This window comes from Lissotriton vulgaris, chromosome 2_1 (genome assembly GCF_964263255.1).
Source record: "Lissotriton vulgaris chromosome 2_1, aLisVul1.2, whole genome shotgun sequence".
NCBI lineage: Eukaryota > Metazoa > Chordata > Amphibia > Caudata > Salamandridae > Lissotriton > Lissotriton vulgaris.
In genome coordinates, this window is record NC_141687.1 from 1,005,591,492 (window position 1) to 1,005,613,189 (window position 21,698).

Genomic DNA, 21,698 nt, shown 5'->3' on the forward strand with positions numbered 1-21,698 from the left:
TCATGGGAACAGGGCAGACCAAACTACCAAGCCAATTCTTATACTGGGAAGGAAACAAGCTACCGGGAACCGGTTTCTGGCATTTCAGCCGCCTTCGGCCCGGCTTGCTTGAATCCTGATGGTGCAATGAGCTAGGGACTCACATCTGAGTATACCCTTCCACGCTTATGGTGGACAAAAATGATTCAGAAAAGGGGGTGGTGATGAACAGAGTGTCTGAATTAAGCAGACCACTCTTACCCAGTCCAAAGATCAGGGCTTTATCCATCACCGTTTTTTAGCTCACTGCACCATCCCAGCTCAGAACTTGGCTATATGCAAATTAGTCTGACCCTGGCCCAGTGCATCATGGGAACAGGGCAGACCAAACTACCAAGCCAATTCTTATACTGGGAAGGAAACAAGCTACCGGGGACCGGTTTCTGGCATTTCAGCCGTCTTCGGGCCGGCTTGCTTGAATCCTGATGGTGCAATGAGCTAGGGACTCACATCTGAGTATACCCTTCCACGCTTATGGTGGACAAAAATGATTCAGAAAAGGGGGTGGTGATGAACAGAGTGTCTGAATTAAGCAGACCACTCTTACCCAGTCCAAAGATCAGGGCTTTATCCATCACCGTTTTTTAGCTCACTGCACCATCCCAGCTCAGAACTTGGCTATATGCAAATTAGTCTGACCCTGGCCCAGTGCATCATGGGAACAGGGCAGACCAAACTACCAAGCCAATTCTTATACTGGGAAGGAAACAAGCTACCGGGGACCGGTTTCTGGCATTCCATCCGTCTTCGGCCCGGCTTGCTTGAATCCTGATGGTGCAATGAGCTAGGGACTCACATCTGAGTATACCCTTCCACGCTTATGGTGGACAAAAATGATTCAGAAAAGGGGGTGGTGATGAACAGAGTGTCTGAATTAAGCAGACAACTCTTACCCAGTCCAAAGATCAGGGCTTTATCCATCACCGTTTTTTAGCTCACTGCACCATCCCAGCTCAGAACTTGGCTATATGCAAATTAGTCTGACCCTGGCCCAGTGCATCATGGGAACAGGGCAGATCAAACTACCAAGCCAATTCTTATACTGGGAAGGAAACAAGCTACCGGGGACCGGTTTCTGGCATTTCAGCCGTCTTCGGCCCGGCTTGCTTGAATCCTGATGGTGCAATGAGCTAGGGACTCACATCTGAGTATACCCTTCCACGCTTATGGTGGACAAAAATGATTCAGAAAAGGGGGTGGTGATGAACAGAGTGTCTGAATTAAGCAGACCACTCTTACCCAGTCCAAAGATCAGGGCTTTATCCATCACCGTTTTTTAGCTCACTGCACCATCCCAGCTCAGAACTTGGCTATATGCAAATTAGTCTGACCCTGGCCCAGTGCATCATGGGAACAGGGCAGACCAAACTACCAAGCCAATTCTTATACTGGGAAGGAAACAAGCTACCGGGGACCGGTTTCTGGCATTTCAGCCGTCTTCGGCCCGGCTTGCTTGAATCCTGATGGTGCAATGAGCTAGGGACTTACATCTGAGTATACCCTTCCACGCTTATGGTGGACAAAAATGATTCAGAAAAGGGGGTGGTGATGAACAGAGTGTCTGAATTAAGCAGACCACGCTTACCCAGTCCAAAGATCAGGGCTTTATCCATCACCGTTTTTTAGCTCACTGCACCATCCCAGCTCAGAACTTGGCTATATGCAAATCAGTCTGACCCTGGCCCAGTGCATCATGGGAACAGGGCAGACTAAACTACCAAGCCAATTCTTCACCAGAAAGGAGACAAGCTACCGGGGACCGGTTTCTGGCATTTCAGCCGTCTTCGGCCCGGCTTGCTTGAATCCTGATGGAGAAGTGAGAAAGGGACTCATGTCTGAGTATACCCTGCCACACCTATAGTGGCCAAAAATGATTCAGAAAAGGGGGTGGTGATGAACAGAGTGTCTGAATTAAGCAGACCACTCTTACCCAGTCCAAAGATCAGGGCTTGATCCATCACCGTTATTTATCTCACTGCCCCATCCCAGCTCAGAACCTGGCTATATGCAAATCAGTCTGTCCCCCCCCTTTTCTGAATCATTATTGAGGGACAGGCCTGCGCAAAAACCAACACCTACACCTCCCTCTGGTGGGCTGCAAGATGACAGTTCTCCATCCTCCCCTGCGGCCACAGAGAGGGGTGAGTCCTCAGAAGCCACTGGCACCACAGCAGGGCCCACTCCTGCAAAGTGACCAAGAGGCTGGCCTAAGAAGAGCCTGGGAATATCTGGAAACAAAGTACCTGCCAAACGCCAGTCACGGAGCCAGCTCTGATGGCAACCCACTTCACCACTGCACTGACTGTTTGGACTGTACTTCACCACACTGCCTTGTGAATGGTATCTGTCTGTTGGACGGGGTCACCATATCAATGTGGTAACTACTCTTCCAACTCATTTAGCATGACTGTCAACTCACTGCTCCAACACCACCTCAATGTAAATGTGCAAACCCTCACATGTCAAGCTTGTAAATAAAATACCTCACACACATTTTTTTCGTGTCCGCCCTGTCTTTAGTGCAGGACGTACAGTCTCCAACATGTCCATTAAGTATCAGGAGTGTGTACTATATGTAGGCAAGGATACGTTTAAGGCACCTAGAGAAACACAACAGAACAACAATCACCGGTCTGAGTGTGGCATCACAGACATAACACAACACCTACCATCTACATAAGCCAACATGCAAAAGTCACAATGGGCAACAAGTGTCAACCTACATGTCCCACATATGGTAACAAATAACATGTCCCAGTAACATAGCCACCCACTGCTCAGTTTACAACTGGCTGTTGTTACAATTCGCACATACCCCTTCACAACAAAAGCGATATCACCAGACAATGGGTATGTTGTACATTATCACCCACCTTCAAGGGAAGTAGCGGGTGATGAGCTGTTGACGCATGTCACCCCTTCCTCCTCTCCACTGTCCTCATCACTGAACTCTGGTTGGTGGGCAGGCGGGGGGCCTTGGGTCCTCATAATCACCCAGGAGCAGGGGAATCTCTGTGTTAATGACCAGGTTGTGGAGCATGCAGCATGCCACTATGATCTGACACACCTTCCTGGGTGAGTATGCTAGTGCACCTCCAGTTTTTCCAGGCGGCGGAAACGTGATTTCAGTAGACCAAAAGTACGCTCCACCACACGACCGGTCCTCCCATGGGCCTCATTGTAGCGGACTTCAGTCGGGGTCCTGGGATTCTGCAGTGGGCTCAGCAGCCATATACGGTTGGGATATGCAGAGTCATCTAGGTATGACAAATAGGGATTGCAATGTTGCACAGGTAGAGGGCAGCAGGTTACACACCCAGCACGCGATACGACTAGCCATACTCACCCACAATCCATGCACGCTCGGGAAGCAGATTAGCCATCAGCCGGTGCACAATGCTGTTCCGCAGGATATAGGAGTCATGCGCAGAGCCAGGGATTCTGGCACACACATGCGAGATGATCATATCTGCTGGGCACACCACTTGCACATTAATGGAGTGGTAATGTTTGCCATTCCTTAATATATGCTCACTTGCCTGTGGTGGCACAAGACCAACGTGTGCAATCAATGGCACCAACAACATTGGGGAATTGCCCAAGGGGATAGACATCTCCCTTCACAGCTGGAAATTCAGCACCCCTGGGGAAATGGATATATCTGTCCTTGTATATCATCATGGCAGACAGAACATCACGCAGCATCGGTTGAGACATCCCAGCAATGCTGGAAACTGTCTCCTGGAATGATCCTGTGGCAAAAAAATGCAGGGCTGCCATCACTTTATAAGTTGGGGTGAAAGCTGTTGGAGATGTCCGGCGAGGCTGCAGGTGGCGCTCCAACATATCACAAAGGGTTTTCAGGGTGGCTCTATCAAGACGGAATTTGCAGATGATTGCAACATCCTCCATGTCCTCCAGCACTGTCAAGTGATGAAGCAGATTTGGCCTCCTCTAGTTGAGATGAAAGTGGACACATGTCAATGCAATCCATCAGGGGATGTGTACAGCATGTAAGGGTCGGGATGACACAGCGGAAACAAAGAGCAACCCAACACTTGAGTGACACACCACCTTCCATGTGTGTATGTTTGAGCTACACAAAGGGCACACCGCTCTAATTACAGTACACAAGTACCTCAAACACCACATAGGTTAATATGAATGCACATTGTGATATGGCCACATTTCACATGTACAAGCCTGGGAGCATGGCATTGAGCCAATGTGTAACAACTAAACAACACTGGTTCATACTTAGCTGCTGTACCTGTCACACCTCAATACATCATTTCAACTTGGCACACATCCACAACACAATGACCACAGTTGGCACTGAACTGATAATTGCGTGTATGAGCAGACAGAAGAGGCCATGCTAGTAATCACATCATACAGTGAGATGAGCATTGCCGTGATTATCACTGCACCTCAACACATTGACATGTGTACACATCGTAGAGTCCACTACAGCACTGTCCTGCCTCATCGACCATCTAATTCATAAATTACATGTGAGGGAGTACAGGCCAATCTACGACACACAAACATGTCATGTGTACTCACCAGTAAAGTCAATGGGACATTGGCATTGTGTGCATGATGATGTGCCCTTGACCATGTGGCCACTGTGCACTCTAGAAGTGTGCCAGATGGCCATTGCCATTGTATGGCCCTGAAATCGTGGTAGCTACCATCTGTCCCCAGCGGTGTGTCACCGGCACCCCCCCATCACACAGGTGCGGTAGTCATTGGCATGGAGACATGGCCAAATGGCGGTTGGCATGCTCCGCCACACATATCGCGGTGCCTCTTGTTATTGTATGGCCCCCAAATCACGGTAGCATGCCCTAGAGCCAATGGGAACGACAATTGGGGTGGCATGATGCAATTTTAACAATCACATTAGGCGTGGTCTGCCACCATGAAGGCGGTCATTGGATGCTTTTGAAAGAGGCACCATCGCGGTAGCGCACTACGGGCCCCGGCGGTGTGTCACCGCCATGGAGCATGCCCTAGAGCCAATGGGAACGACGATTGAGGTGGCATGATGTAATTTTGAAAATCGCAGTAGGTTTTCTCCGCCACCTTGGAGGTGGTTATTGGATGCTTTTGAAAGATGCATCATCCCGGTAGCGCACTCCGGGCCCCAGAGGTATGTCACCGCCATGGAGCATGCCCTAGAGCCAATGGGAACGACGATTTTGGTGACATAATGCAATTGTGAAAATCACGGTAGGCGTGCTCCTCCACAGCGGATGCTGTCTTTGGATGCTTCTGAATGAGGCGGACCTGGACCACCAATTGCTGCAGCTTAGCACCTTTGAAACGACCCTAGGGGGCTATATATGTGTGGGAGGGAGCCTCACACTGCCACAACTCACAGAGCCTGCTGCCACAGACCTCTGACCTGCTGCTGCCGCCTCCAGGGACTGCTGCCTGAGACCCCTCATCTGCTGCTGCCTCCACGGACTGCTGCCTGAGACCACAGACCACGCAATCCCACCACAGTTGTTCCATGCCAACAGTGATGGCAAAGACCGAGAAGATCTGTGCCAGTCCATTCACAAGCGAGGAGCAGGAATGCTGGTGGACGAGGTGCTCACACAGTACCCAAGGCTGTATGGTACCCCAAATGTTGTGGTAAGTCATGAATAGCAGAGGTATAGGGCAGGGTGAACACACATGTAGTCGTACTGATCCAGTATATGCCTTTGGGTGTGTGGTTGTGTCATGCACTGCATAACATGCAGTCTCAAGGTGAAACGTAAGTGTCCCAATGTGACAGGTTTGCCTGCCTGCTGTAGTGGTTATAAGTGTAATGATTTGCAATGTCAGCCATACAGTGACACAGTATGTTGGTCATGCAGGAGCCAGGACAGTCATTGCTTGGCAGAATGGATGTGTGTGCCCCTGTTGTCCACCTCAGCGTGAGCCCAGATGGTCTGCACAGTGCCCGCCCACCAAGACAGGGACACATCACTTCACTTGTGGGCCCATCCACCAAAATTCAGAAAAAGAAGTCCTTATTAGCGATAACTAAGGAATCGCAAATAAGGATTTGTTTTTCGCAATCTATCAACAAATTCAGTATTTTTTACCGAATTGGTAAAAATCGCTAAAAATACCCAAAGCACGATAGCGAGAGCTCAAAATAAAGATTAGCAAATACCGAATTAGCGAATACCGAATCAGTATTTGTGATTTTGGTATTAGCAAATTCGCAAAAAAACAGGTCGCTTTTGAAGCAGGCTAATGATATCACAGCCAGGAAGTCATCCAGCCCATGCTTCATTCAGTGCCACGAGGAGGTCGGAAGAGGGAGAGCACAGGAGCTGAGCAGAGATACCCAACTCTGACAAGCCAGCCTCACCATAGCAATCCAGGATGGACATGGATGCACCCCAAACCTCTGAACGCCCAAGAAGAGGAAGAGAAAGTTCTCTGACAAGGAACTAGAACTTTTGATAGGGAGGGTGATCAGCAAGCATGACAGGCTTTTTGGAAAGCTCTCACTCAAGGCGCCTAAAGCGGAGAAGCGCAAGATCAGGCTGCACATCAAGGAGAGGGTAAATGCGGTAGGAGTCACGCACCGCAGCATAGACAATCTGAAAAAGAGGTGGTATGACCTCAGAAAAAGGGCAAAGGAGCAAATTGCTGAAAAGGTGAAGGATGTAGCTTCCACAGGAGGGAGGACATCCATAGTAACTCCCAACACAGCCCTGGAGGATCTCGTTGAGGGAATCATTGAGCCCGAGGCAGTCATGGGAGTAACCCAAATGGACACTTCCGGCGCAGTGACCATAGCACAAGGTAAGATGCATGCCTGTGCTGATACGCTGCTTGATGTGTACCCATGCCCATACCCCCAGGCTAATCACAGTGTACAGGAAGAAGTGCCTAACACATATACCCTCGCAGAAGTGTTGCATCATGGGTGTTGTAGTCATGTCATCCAAAAGAGCATGTATGATCACCAATGTGTAAGAAATGAGACCAGCAGCTCAGGTCTAACTGTCTGTCTAAAATGTCATTTATGAAATAGAAAGTATGCAAAATGAATAACAGATACAGTTAGAAATAAAAATGACAATGCACTGTTTCACACACTGATGCATCTCCCCTGGACTCTGATGACAGCGAACGCCTCATCATATCTGAAACACCGGCAGGGACCGATTGAGAGACTCCACAGGGACGTCACTCCATACCACCACCACCACAACATCAACACCATCACCATCACCACCACTGACAACACCACCAGGACGCAGGGCACATGTCCCTTCCCAGCAGGTGATGGAGACGGAGCATAGGCCAGCACCCACAAATGTTCCCCGCCAGTCAAATGTCACTCTGCCAGCTCCAACACCAGCACATGTCTGAGTAAGACAGCGGCGCAGGCCCCTGGGAAGACTTGCTGAGGGATCCGAAGAGCCTACACACGGCTACGGTGGGGTAAAGTCCAAGATGCAGCGTGTTCAGTGCCTGCAGGGGAGATACAGGGGAACAATGAACATGAACATTGCAAAATTGGCAAGCAACATGTGCACAATGACAGACGCTGTGCATCAACTGACCACAGTCGTAGCAGAGGGAAATCGAGATATCAAGCAGTACCTACAGGAGCTAACCCGTGCCATCCTAGCAGGGCAACACAGCGAGCATAGGAGGCACCGTCAGAACTTGCTCCATTCAAATACAGCACCTCAGGCCATCACCAAACTCTGCAACAGCACATCTGTATCTGTCCTGCAGATCTGTGTCACTGCAGATAGACCTGGGTCATTACTGCAGTGATGTGGCCAAGGTCTCAGCACCTGCAGTCTGGTACATTTAGTGCCAGCAACTTGGGAGTGGAGGAGGGGAGTGAGGCGGCATCGAGCATCAGCAGCATCTCTGTGTCGGAGACCAGTGATAGGAGGTGCAGTTCGCGCAGCTCTACAGCCACCGACACACATTGTGGTGATGTAGAGGAGTCACGCGACAGGAGGCTGGGGGTACGTGGGAGGCGCAAACAGACATGTACTACATCCTATTTGGCCATGGTGATGTAACCATGGGCCACCTACATTTCGTCAAGATACTCCTGTGATGCCTATGGATATGTATCTCTCACAATTTGTTGAGTCAGCGTCATGTTGACGTATTAATTGTATTCACTTGACAAGTGTTCATGTATATTAAACATTTGCACACCTGAAAATGTAATGAAGGCTCATTCTTACCTGTCTCTGAAGTGATGTTGTGTGATGTATGTCCTCCTCCCTTGACCTTCAACTGTGTTTGGCACGTGTGCCTGTCGGTGTTGTGGGGGGGGGGGTTGCTCATCACGAAAGTTGTCATCTCCGTTCACCTCTATTGGTATCCACCTTCTTGTGGCAATGTTGTGCAGCATGGCACACACTGTTATTATCCTGCAGCAGGTTACAGTGTTATACTGCAATGCACCTCAAGTCTTGTGTAGGATCCTGAAGCGACTCTTAAGGATACCAAAGGTTCGCTCTACCACATTCCTGGTACTGATATGTGCTGCGCTGTAGCGCTGCTCCTGAGGTGTAGCTGGGTTGAGGTAGGGAGTAAGAGATATTAATGCTTTGCGTATGCGCTCTCACCTGCAGGGTGGGGAGCAAAGGGTTAGCAGCATGAATACAATTACATATGTGAAGATGGTGTTCAAAATCAGGTAAGTATGTACCTAGTAGGTGTCCCTCTCCAAATTCCCCATTGAGCAGATGCCTGTGGATGCCACTGTGTCTGAATATGTAGGTGTGTGCTCCCGGGAAATTGGGCTACAATGTCTGTAATGATGTGCTTGACATTGCATACGACAGGCACGTTTATAGAGTGATAGGGCTTCCAGTTACGGAATATGTATTCGTTGGCTGAGGGGGGACAGATGGGGACATGCGTGCAGTCAACGCATCCTATGACATGGGGAAATTGTGCCATCCGGTAGAAGTCCTGTTTGGTCCAGTTCAACTGCTGTGGGGTTGTGGGGAAAGTGATGCATCATTGTCAGCATGGCATCTAGGAATCTGCTGAAGAAGCGTGAGAGTGCGCTTTGCGATACATCTCCGGTAACCGCTACAACCCCCTGGAAACTTCTAGACGCCAGCAGGTGCAGGCTGCATAGGACCTGTACATGCGCAGGAATGGGATTGGTCCTACGGGTCTGGTACAGCAGTAGTGGTTCCAGGTCAGCAATTAGGTGCATGATCTTGGCACAATTCAGTCTGTACTTGTCATAGATTTCGTCCTCATTCTGGCCCAGCAATGTGATGCGCACCCTGAATACCCTCGCCTGGATCCTCCTCCTGCGCTGTGCTGCTGCAACTGCATTGATTCTCATCCTCCTAGAAAGCACGTAGAGGGCAGCCATTTTGGATAACATAAAGAGTCTCTTGGGGCATATTTGAAGGGTTTCTGATTGTATCCACCTGTTGGAATTTTTTTTTACCTTTCACCACCTTTACCGCTTGGTTGAGATACCCCTTATTCTGCTCATGCTAAATAGCGATTTTGGGGATTTTCGGTATTAGCAAATTTTGATGCGTTCCGTTGCGATTTTTTAATTGTGATTCGCTATTTCCAGGAGCAAATGCATTTCTTGGTAATAACGATTAGCTTTTTTGCGTTTAGGCAATTTAGCGCGTGGGTTTAATTGCGATTCTTTATTTTATTCGGAATTAAGGTTGATGCATTGGGAAATCAGGTTTTGAGTTCAGTAACGGCCTGTTTTTCCGATTCGCTATTTTACCAATGGCAATTTTGGTTGATGCATGTGCCAGCTGCTGTGTTATTCTTAAGTTTTTTTGCATTGCACTCCCGCTATGCACCATGTCAGCACATTAGTTTGCACACAACCAGACTTGTGTTGAGGTATTGCTATTTGCTATCCCATATCCCTCAGTGCCACACACAAGACATACTCATCGGATCACATAGACATTGAGTGCTGCACAGCCTTGCACACAGTGAGTCCAACCCCAGAAACAGATAGATATGTGATATATGATTTGCTCAACCATGCTGAGGACTGGAGATCTGTGCAGGCCACATAGGGGTTTCAGTGCTGGCATCCTGCAAGTGTGTGAGATGTGCACAGACTAGGTCCCCCCTCACAACTGCCTGCAATCACAACTGCTTATTCCATGCAGAGTACCCATGGGAGATGTACCCTAGTCTCTGATGTAGATATCATACAATCTGTCATGAGTTTGTGTCTTGCTACTATACTGATAAATGGTGGTACATGACACTGTGTCACTTATCATTTCCCCCTCTTGCCTCCAATGCCTGCAGGTCAAGGTACACCAGCGTAAGGCTGTGTAGAGGGCCATTGCAGCAAAGGTTTGAGGTCTGGGCGTATTTAACCGATGGCGCACCCACTGCCACAAGAGGTGGGACGACTTCAGCAGGCTGGCAAAGAACATGGCAGAGATGACCTTGGGGCTGCTTCCTCGCACAGGGCGTTTGGCACGGCGCAACATGACACCACTGATGGGCTGCATCTTGGCGGTGACTCACCCTGAGCTGGATGCGTGTCTGAAGGAGCGGCAGCAGCAAGGCATGGGTGAGTATTTGGGGAGGGTTACTTTGTCTGGGATTGGCTGCATGTGAACAGGGCCTGTGCCAGCACTGGCCTATGTAATATTGGTGTAGTGATGCAGTGTCATGTAAGTGGCTGCTGGGTTGGGTGTCAGTGTCATGCATTTGCCAAAATTGTTCCTACAAAGGTAATTCTCCATGCTGTGTATTACCATTGCAGTCTGAGTTGTGCTCTTCAGGGTTCTACAGCATTGGGGTAGTCTAGGGAATCACATTGGGAGGGAACAGCAGTGTTCACAATATGAGTGTGATTTCATCAATGCGTCCATTGCATGCAGCCAGAATTTTGAGGCCTAGAGATCTGAAAAAATGTGTACCAGCCTTTGGGCCCCAGAGTAGAACATTGGCATGGGCTCTTTGCCATTGTGGACTGTCAAGTTGTAATCGGTGTCTGTGTTGTCCCCTCCTGTTCCATCCAGGTCTGTCAGTGGCAACAAGTGGTGTGCCCCCTTCATGTCCCTAGGTGTGCGCAAAGCTAGTTGTGTGTCTGGTAGACTACAGCCACAGGCAGGGTGTTTCTCTGTGCGGCCATGACATGGCTCCGTCATGACTGATGATTAGGGTTACATGCACTGTTGGGGTTTATGTAGTGACATGTCGCATTGTGATTGCGGGTTATGGTGTGCTACATGTCAACTTGGTCCTCTTTCGTACTGCATTTATTGCATTGATTTGTTCTGTTGCTGACAAAAACTTGACCCTTCTTCTCTCTCTCATGCAGATTCACCAGTGGTCACGGAAGAACAGGAGCCGGACACCAGTGGGGGTGATACTACCACTACAGCTGCACAGAAGCCCAGTGACACAGATGTCACCAGCGCCTCAGAGGGGGACCAGACTCTGCAAGAGGAATCTCAGCCTGAGACGCAAAGTACCACATCATCTGATGCCAACGGTGATGCATCCATGTTGGCGGGCACAGGGAATGGAGACTCTGCATCATCATCAACCACACAGCGGCCAGTGCCCACCCTCCCAGCCACTTACTCTGGTGCTGCCCGTGTCCAGGTCAGTAAAAGGGGCCAAGTTTTCTGTCACGGCTGCTCCTGCCCCTGTCCCCCTGCTGCCCTCCGTGCTGAGTCTGTTGAGCTTTTGCGCCAGCTTTGTGTAGGCCAGACAGTTCTGCTCATGCCTTTATTGACCATGACAAAAAATGAGCTCATGTGGTTGCTTACATGGAGGGCATACATTCTGCCGTGGGTGGGCTGCACCGTACTGTCCAGGCCTTGTCCTCCACAGTGATGTCTGCCCTTCAACAGGCCAATACTACCAGTCCAGCTCCGGGGCCTTTGTCCACCCCCCAGGTTGTGGCCACGTCTGACGATAGTGACCACTGTCCACAGACCTCAAAGTCCCAATACAGCACACGCAGCACACAGCAGAAATAGCCCAAGCGTCCCCGCCCGCAGACACCATCCCCACAGAAGAGCAAAGCCACCCCAGAATGCAAAGACAAAAACCTGTCAGGCAAAACCAAGGCCCAAGAAGCTAAGAAGCAGTCCACAGGCTCACATGCTTTAGAGGCATCCCCAGCTAAGGACTCTCTTGTCCCTAAAGCATCTTGCAATGAGAGGCATGCAGTTTCTGTGCCCACTGTCTGCACCTGATGCTGCTTTGTTAGTGTGTGTGCCTGTTGTGTCCACACCAGTTCCCATTAATCCCAGTACAGGGAAGCCATTTTGAATCCCCAAGAAGTGGAAAGGCACTCCTCAAACATCTCCCACCCACACTGTGTCTCAGGTCTGCATGGCTCCACCTCCAAATGCCACTACACCACCTGGTCCAAGCAGCCCCCCGGCTTGCCAAGCCACTGATAGCTCTACCTCACCTGGGCCGCTCTCTCCCCAGTCAAGTGCTCCTGCTGTACCCGACACACAGCCAGCTCCCAGTCTGCCTGACAGCCAAATCTGAGCAGTAGTCTCCCTCACACACCTGTCTCTCACACAGGTGGGCCTGTACTGCCCATTGTTACCCCCTGACTGTGTTGCTGCCCATGGAAGGGTACACTCGCACACACTCCCTGTACAGATTCTCATGTACTCGCTCTGCACTTTGCTATGCCCACTGGGTTTCCTGTTTTGCCCTTGCCTGTGCAGATACTCATGTACTCGCTCTGCACCTTGCCATGCCCACTGGGCTTCCTGTTTTGCCCTTGCCTGTGCAGATTCTTATGTACTCGCTCGGCACTTTGCCATGCCCACTGGGCTTCCTGTTTTTCCCTGGCAAGTGTAGATTCTCATGTACTCACTCTGCACTTTGCCATGCCCACTGGGCTTACTGTTTTGCCCTTGCCTGTGCAGATTCTCATGTACTCGCCCTGCACTTTGCCCTGGACACTGGCCTTGTTGCTCTTTGCTGTGTTGGACTCTTCCCTGTGCAGCCTCTCATGTACTCTCCATGCACTTTGCCCTGGACACTGGCCTTTCTGCTCTCTGCTGTGTTGAACTCTTCCCTGTGCAGCCTCTCATGTACTTGTCATGCACTTTGCCCTGGACACTGGCCTTATTGCTCTTTGCTGTGTTGGACTCTTCCCTGTGCAGCCTCTCATTTACTCGCCATGTACTTTACCCTGGACACTGGCCTTGTTGCTCTTTGCTATGTTGGACTCTTCCCTGTTCAGATTCTCATGGATATGGTGTGCACCCTGAACTGGCCACTGGCCTTCGTGTATTGAGCTTGCCTGTGTATATTCTCATGAATATGCTGTGCACCCTGAATTGGCCATTGGCCTTCCTGTATTGAGCTTGCCTGTGCAGATTCTCATGGATATGCTGTGCACCCTTCACTGGCCACTGGCCTTCCTGTATTGAGCTTGCCTGTGCAGATTCTCATGGATATGCTGTGCACCCTGAACTGGCCGCTGGCCTTCCTGTATTGAGCTTGCCTGTGCAGATTTTCATGGATATGCTCTGCATCTTGTGCCTTGCTCTTCTCTGCTGTTGGTGCCTATCTGTGCAATATGTGAATAAAGACAGTTCCTCCTGTTGTCTGTTTTGTAAGTGTCCTTACTGAATAAAGTATTTTGGTGTGTGTATATGGTTGACTATGTGCCCCATGCTCTGTGTTCCACTTCAACATTGCCAATGTCTTTGATTGCCTACTCTTTTTTTCACAGGGGTGATAGGGACTTCAGTTCTTCCTGACACTGATACTTGGGATGTCTACGATGACAAATTGGTCCTGCACTGCAGTAATCATTTTCATGCATTTTCAGTGTTGGATATTGTCTTCAAATGTCAGTTTGGGGGACACTTCCAGCACAGAGTGTGATTCTGTCCACAGATTTGCAGGCAGGCTTGGCAATGTCATGATATATGTGTGTTGTACCTTTATTTGTGCCCAGCAGTGTATTGAGGTTCCGTGACGGTTCCGTGACGACTTGAACCCGTGTTTTCAAGTTTGTCGGAAATACATAATATGGGTATCAGTGAACCGCAAATGGTCCATTTAGTATATCCTGGTGTTTTCGCTACGCTACGAGCAAGAGCACTCCTTTTATAAACACATTTCTGATCTACCCATGGCATCCATCTTAGATCATGGCCGCCATTTTGTGATTCTTGCCCTCACATATGCAATAGCCTCTGATCACTTCATTTCGATTAAGGACACGTAACCTTAGCCGGAGATTCACCTCTTTCATGACACATGCACCTTAAACCAGATCACGCTGTAGCTGCATGACTCGACAAAGGCTACCTCCTCTGCCCGAGGCCAGTCCTGCCAAACTGGTCTTCGTGTCCATTGTACCTGATCATGATTAGGCGGCCGAAGCCGGTAGCCTTGCCCATTTACAACCCACAAACATCCCTTATCCCACTTTTCTATCTTCCACACCTGGCTCTGTTTCTTTCTTTTGAGAATCTTTATTAGGGGGAGGTAACGAACTTTACGATGAGGCGGTCCGGGTCCTGAATGCAATATTGACAGGGAATTGTGACAGACTAGTGGGAACCCCTCTCTTCGCAATGTTTAGCCTCAGATATTATCGACGGTTCCTGTGTAACACCAAATATTTATTGTTTTAGACACAAAGGTTTTGGGAATGTATTACATGTAAAGAATTCGCCCCCAGCTTAAAATTTCGTATATAAGGAGCAACCCACTTTGTACAAATCGAACAGGCTCCTGATTACTGCCCGTGTGTAGTATCTGTGACTTCTGTGTCCCTGCAGTAATAAACCTTTGGTCTTTGACGCCACCATCGAGAAGCCCGTGTTTCTGTTCATTTGTGCACCAAGGCAGGTGGAACTCCGGGGTCTTTGGGTGTTGTACCCTGACACCTCTGGACGGAACCAAAAAGTCCAGAACTCCAATTGGCGCCCAACGTGGGGCGACGTCATTCGGTACCGGTCCAAAAGCCTGAAGAGTTCGAGAAGCTTCGTGTGAAGATTCCTGAGGGAGGCGCCCCACTTCATCGATCCCGGCATATCGCAAAAGTGGCCCGAAGTTCTCTTCCACGAGGGTTTCCCGTTCAGGACGGCTGCAGTGGGCCGTTGCCTTGACCGTCGCCCTGTCTTGGACCCGAAGTGGTGCAGTCCTCAGTACGGCGAAACGTGACGGGTTTCTCCTTGGTGACGTCTTCAGTGACTCAGTTAAGTATTTAGTGATAGCTAGCTGGTTACTTTGTGAGGATTGTTAAAAATCCTTGATCGGTTCTTGGTTTGGTTTGGTTTTGTCAGATTATCACTGGTTGTTCTAGTTACGATAATCTATTTGGTTTAGTTTGGGTATCGATACATCAGTTCGTTTTGGTAGGCCTAAGTTCTTGGTTCGAGTGCACATATTTGTTCCGTGTTTGTTTGTTTTGTGTTCCTGACTGAAAATGGTAAGTCGGAAAATGTTGTCTTGTTTTAGTTGCAACAGTGACTCACAATTGGAGGACTCTTGTCTGGTTCCTCCGATTGGGACTCCCCTATATGATCTATATTGTAAACATGGCGTGGGTCCTATATCTTATAATGAGGTATGGGTCCGTTATTGTAAGAAGGATGGTGTCCTTAGTTGGCCACTGCATGGTAGTTTTGAACCAGAGATTCTCGACAACCTAGAAGCGAAATTGTTCAGGAAGAAAGCCCGGCCGGCAATGTTTGATTCTTTCCGTTACTGGCGAAAAGAATCCAAACAGAGAGAAATGAAAAGGTTGAAGAAAGAACAGAAAGAACAAGAAGAGTTAACTCTAGAGCAAGCGGCTAAACAGTTGCAAGCTAATGAGTGTGAAAAGGCCATAGACGTAGCCATTAGAGAGCATAACTTAGCGATTGACAAGTGCTATCCTGCCTTGCCATCGAAAATGGCTAAGATACTGGAGGATTCCGAAAACGATCCGCTGTTATCTTATCTGTTACGATCACCTCCACCGTATGCACAAGGTGCTACGGCTCCGCCTGTCCCGAATGTTCAATTGCCGGTTGCTGGACAACCTGGTGTTCCTGCTCCTATCCCTCAGAATCAAGTTCCTGTACCTCCTGTGATGAATGTGAATGTTCCTACAGCTCCTCCTCTTCCTACACTGCCAGCTCCTGTACCTACTGCTCCAGAAACTATTTTCCTCGATACTCCTACTGTTTCGTCATCTATTCCTACCTCTACTGCATTCTCTATGTCTGCGAGTGTGCTAACTCCACTTTCTGTTCGTCGAAGAATCACTGATTCTGTTACTAATATGCTGTCTCCTATATATAAAACTTTAATTAAGACTCCTACTACTGACTCTGTTCAGAGACGTAGTCAGCTTCCAAGTACTGAGGAACGGGGAATTTTAGATTCCACGGCTCTCAGATGGATTTCGAAGAGTAGAAGATATAGTGCGAGAGATGTGCTAGACACATTTATGCAGTGGGGGGAACCAACGCAACGGTACGTCTTTGATGAGATGTGCTCGTTGTTACGTGAAGAGATAGAAGAAGACGATGTCGAATCAGATTTGGAAGATTTAATTAGGGTTCAAAAGGAGTTCGCTGCTGGAATGATAGTGGGTGAGAATATAAAGGAAGCGATGGAACTTATTTTAAGTTTTAGGAATGATCCATCTCTTCGTTCACCGAGAGATTTAGAAAAAGGTAAAATGAAGCTAAGTCGCCAATATCCGATGAGGGAAGTTCCTCCGATTTGGCGCGAAGCTATTCAAGCTGATGCGGTTGCTGGTATTGCGGCCGCTCCAGCGCAGTTCCAACGAGTGTGGATACACATTCCATGGAAGCGAGCTGAAGTGTTAGCGGTGAAACAGGCCTTGCCAGATCCACGTAAGAATCCAGCCGGATATTACAAGGAATTAACACAGACAGTTGAGGCTTGTATAATGAACTTAGCCGACATCGACATGTTGTTTGGTAATGTAGTTCCGCAACCAGTGTGGGCTAAAATTCGTAGGGAGGATCATCAAGCTGCCTTAGGTGGTGATTGGGCAGCTATCACTGCAGCAGATGGTCAGCAAATAGGTGGTGCGAAACCCGAACCTCTGATTGCTAATCTGCCAGGTAGAATAATTGATCTAATGAAGACTCTGATGCCAGCATTGCGTGTTAATTGGGACAAATTGTCAGCATGCAGGCAAAAGAAAGACAAAAGTGTCTCCGACTTCTTCACGAGGTTCGAAGAGACTTTTGTGGATCATAGTGGTCAGGACATGAGTACAGAAGGAGGGCAAAGACTGTTTGTAGATACATTTGTGCATAATCTGTTACCTGAATTATGCAATAAATTAAAGGATTCAGAAAGTGCGTGGGCTGTATCTACGACAGCGCAAATACTTGCGACTGCACAGTACTACGAAAATAGAGATAAAGAGGAAAAGGAGAAATCAGAGAAGAAAACGAAAGATTTAAAAACTAAAGTTCTTTTGCAGCAGGCGTATCCGCCTCGCGCGAATCAGACTAATACGCAGCAAGGTTCATACCAAAGGACAGATTATGGTTCATCAAGACCTCAATATCAGTGGAATCAGTGTGCGTACTGCAAGAAAGAGGGTCACTATAAAAACGAATGTCCGATCTTAGCGCAAAATAACGCAGCAGCAGCTCAGAGAGGTCGTGGTGGTTTTGTGCAGAATTCTAGAGGACGAGGACGAGGCGCTATGCCTCCACAAACGAATGATCGACCCTCCAATCACTTTGATCAGCGAAATGGACAATCTGCTCAGCAAAATAGATCTCAACAGTATCTTGTTGAAGACTATAATGAAGTAGATGAGGGTTTTCAGCAAAATGGGTACTAGGACAGCCATGGACAGAGAGAGGGAGTAGTATCAGTTCCAGTGGATCAGAGTGGGCCTTATGTCGCAGTAGCAACATCAGGTGTAGTCGAACCGTTTCTGTTGGATACTGGTGCCGCAAAAAGTTCTATCATTCATGCGAAACTCCCTGGCGCACCTTTGTCTGGCTCAACAAATGTTTCCGTAGGTTTTTCAGGCGCCCCTGTGTACAACCCGATATCTGGTCCTTTGTCCATTTCTGTTGGACCGTGCCAATTGAAAGCACCCCTGATTTTGACGACAGGTTGTAATGAAAATCTGCTTGGTTTAGATTTGTTAAAACGACTATATGCGACATTGTACTGTTCTCCGGAAGGAGTACAGCTTACGTTGGGTAAAAATATCATCTCTCCGATGTACTTGTCAATGGATGCACTCCCGCCGGAGCTACGTTCACTCCCTGATTCTCTTTGGGCGACTGGTCCTAACGATGTAGGTCTCCTAGAAATTCCACCGTATGTGGTAACTTTGAAAGCAAATGTGAAATTTCCAAGAATTCCCCATATAAAATCTCGAGTGAAGGTGAGCGTGCACTTTTATTGATTGTGCAAGACTTGATTAAGAAGGGTGTGGTTGAGGAAACTAGAGGAAATGTCTGTAACAGTCCTGTCTTACCAATTCTGAAGCGAACTGATCCTATAAAACCTCCAGTATATAGGTTTGTCATAGACCTTAGAGAAGTTAATAAGATCGTAGTCCCACAGTTTCCTGTAGTGCCAGACATTACTGCCTTGTTAACATTGATTCCTGCCACAGCTACATGGTTCTCAGTCATTGACCTAAAGAATGCCTTTTTCAGCATTCCGATAGCCGAAGAAAGTAGGGATATTTTCGGCTTCTGTCTAGGAGGTCGCAGTTTCAGATTTAAACGCGCTCCACAAGGCTATTGTGAAAGTCCATCCATTTACAGTCAAGCATTAAAAAGCCAGTTAGATTCTTTTGTCCTTCCTCCAAGATCTGCCCTTGTACAGTACGTAGACGATCTTCTAGTGGCTGCCGATGACAAGGAAACTTGCAAAGCAGCTACAATTTCCCTATTGCATCATTTGTCTAATTTGAATCATAAGGTGTCTCCTTCCAAGATGCAATACTGCTGCCAAGAAGTGACCTACCTAGGTCATCTCTTGTCAAAGGAGGGAAGGAAGTTGACCCCAGAAAGAATAAAAGCCATTACGCAGATGAGTGTTCCACGCACACAGAGAGAAGTACGTGCCTTCCTAGGTATTACCTCTTACTGTAGGCAGTGGATTCCAAATTTTTCTCTTTTAGCAAAACCATTGGTAGCTTTGACTGGGAAAAATGTTCCGAGTCCGGTGCCATGGTCTGATGAATGTCAAGAGAGTTTTACTGAATTACGAAAAGCATTGTGTTCAGCTCCTGTATTGGGTACACCTGATTACAGTAAGCCATTCACGCTCTAAGTTCACGAAAGAGAAGGTTGCGCGTTGAGTGTTCTGACACAGAAATTTGGTGATAAACAACGCCCTTGTGCGTATTTCTCATCAACATTAGATCCGGTAGCTAGAGCGTTGCCTAGTTGTTTGAGAGCTACAGCGGCAGCTGCAGCTTCCATTCGACAATCTGCTGGTTTGGTGATGAACAATATGCTAGTGGTCATGGTTCCTCATGCAGTGGATACACTCATGAACCGAACGAAGACTCAACACCTGACTAGTGCGAGATTATCTGGTTACGAACTGACATTACTAGCGAGTCATATTCAGATCAAAAGATGCAATGTATTGAATCCAGCAACATTGTTGCCGACTGATCAAGAGTCGAGTGATTCTGAGCCACATGACTGCTATTTCAAAACGGAGGAAGAGACAAAAGGACGCATCGATTTGAAGGATACTCCGCTATCAGATCCGGATGGTACGCTGTATGTGGACGGGTCATGTTTTAAATTGGAAAATGGTGATGTGACTGCTGCCTACGCAGTAACGACTTTGAAGACGATTGTGGAGACTGCAAGAGTAAGCCAGAATTCTGCCCAAGCTGCAGAATTAATAGCTCTAACGAGAGCGTGTGTTTTAGCTGAGGGAAAGAGAGTGAATGTGTTTACAGATAGTCAGTACGCATTTGGCGTGGCCCATAGTTTTGGCCGGTTGTGGAGAGAAAGAGGTTTCATTACGTCCCATGGGACTAAGATCCAACATGGTCAGCTAGTTAACGACTTGTTGGAATCTCTAACCTTGCCGACTGAAGTTGCGATTATGAAGTGCAGTGCTCATAAAGCAATCACGGATGATGTTGGTCGTGGGAATGCTTTTGCTGACGAAATTGCTAAACAGACAGCTAGAGACACGATGAGTAGAATGTATGTTGCTACGTCTGCAAGGTGGATTGCTGAGTCTGGAATGTGTGAGGATACTATGGAAAGTGTGAAAGAGATTCAGAAAGAAGCGACTGAGGAAGAGAAACGTGTATGGAGAGAAAGTACGGGCAAGTTGGACTCGAATGGATGTTGGATTGATTTGACAGAACAGCAGCGTTGGATGTTGCCCGATGCATATGTGCTTGCAGTAGTGACGATGGCGCATGGAGTAGCGCATATAAGTTCTAAAGGGATATGTAAGATGTTGGCTCCGGTCTGGAAGAATGAGGGAATCAGTAAGTGTGCAGAGAGAGTGGTGAAAAATTGTATGGTGTGCTTGATGCATAATCCTGGCAAGGGAACTCCAACTCCAGCTGGTCATTTCGCTCCTCCTTCCTGCCCCTTTGAAGTGATTCAGTTAGACTTCATTCACATGGAACGCTGCAACAATCTAAAGTACGTCCTGGTGGTAGTTTGTGCTTTTTCCAGGTGGATAGAAGCATACCCACTAAAGGACAACACTGCCCTATCTACTGCCAAAATTCTTCTCAAGGAATTTTTCCCTAGGTATGGAATGCCACGGATTGTATGGTCAGATAACGGAAGTGAGTTTATAGGGAAAGTTATGCAGAGTGTGTGTGCCGGCCTAGGATTGAAACAGAAATTTCACAGTGCAAACCATCCCCAGTCTGCTGGTTTAGTCGAGGGTTATAATGGCACCCTCAAGCTAAAAATAGCCAAAATACAAGCATCCACAGGTTTAGCCTGGCCAGACGCACTTCCTTTGGCCTTGTTATCAACGAGAGCAACAGTACATTCTAGAATAGGGCTTAGTCCATACGAGATTGTGTTTGGCCGCCCGGCAAATATCTGGGGTGTGCCAAGGCCTAAACAATTTTGCTCCATTGAATATCCTATGTTGATAGACTACCTTTACGACTTGACTGCTAAATTGAGTCTTATTCATCAACAGGTTTTCGATGCCTTGCCAAAACCTCCGGAGAGTCCAGGGCACCAGCTGAAACCGGGTGATTTCATTGTAATCAAGAACTTCGCGAGGACGAAGAACCTTCAACCAAGATTTGTGGGACCTTTTCAGATCTTACTGGCGACGAGGACAGCAGTCCGTGTAGCTGGCCGCAAACACTGGATTCACGCTTCTCACGTAAAGCGTGTTCCGTTGCCGCTCCCTTACGACGACTGGGTGAAAAAGGGAATTGGTGCCTCCGAATCTGAAATCACACCGAAGTTCATCTCTTTCAGCGATGCCGAATTGATTACTGACACTTTGAAACCTGACTCTCCTCCTGAAAAGACTCCTTTGAACATTGAACATTTGTCTCCAGCATCAGAAGAAAATTTGTTATCTGCGAACTTAAACTCTGCAACAGCTGCTAGTGATACACTATTTTCCGATCAGACAGTACCAGCGAAGCAGAGATATAACCTAAGAAGCCATAAAACGGACAAATAAAGCAG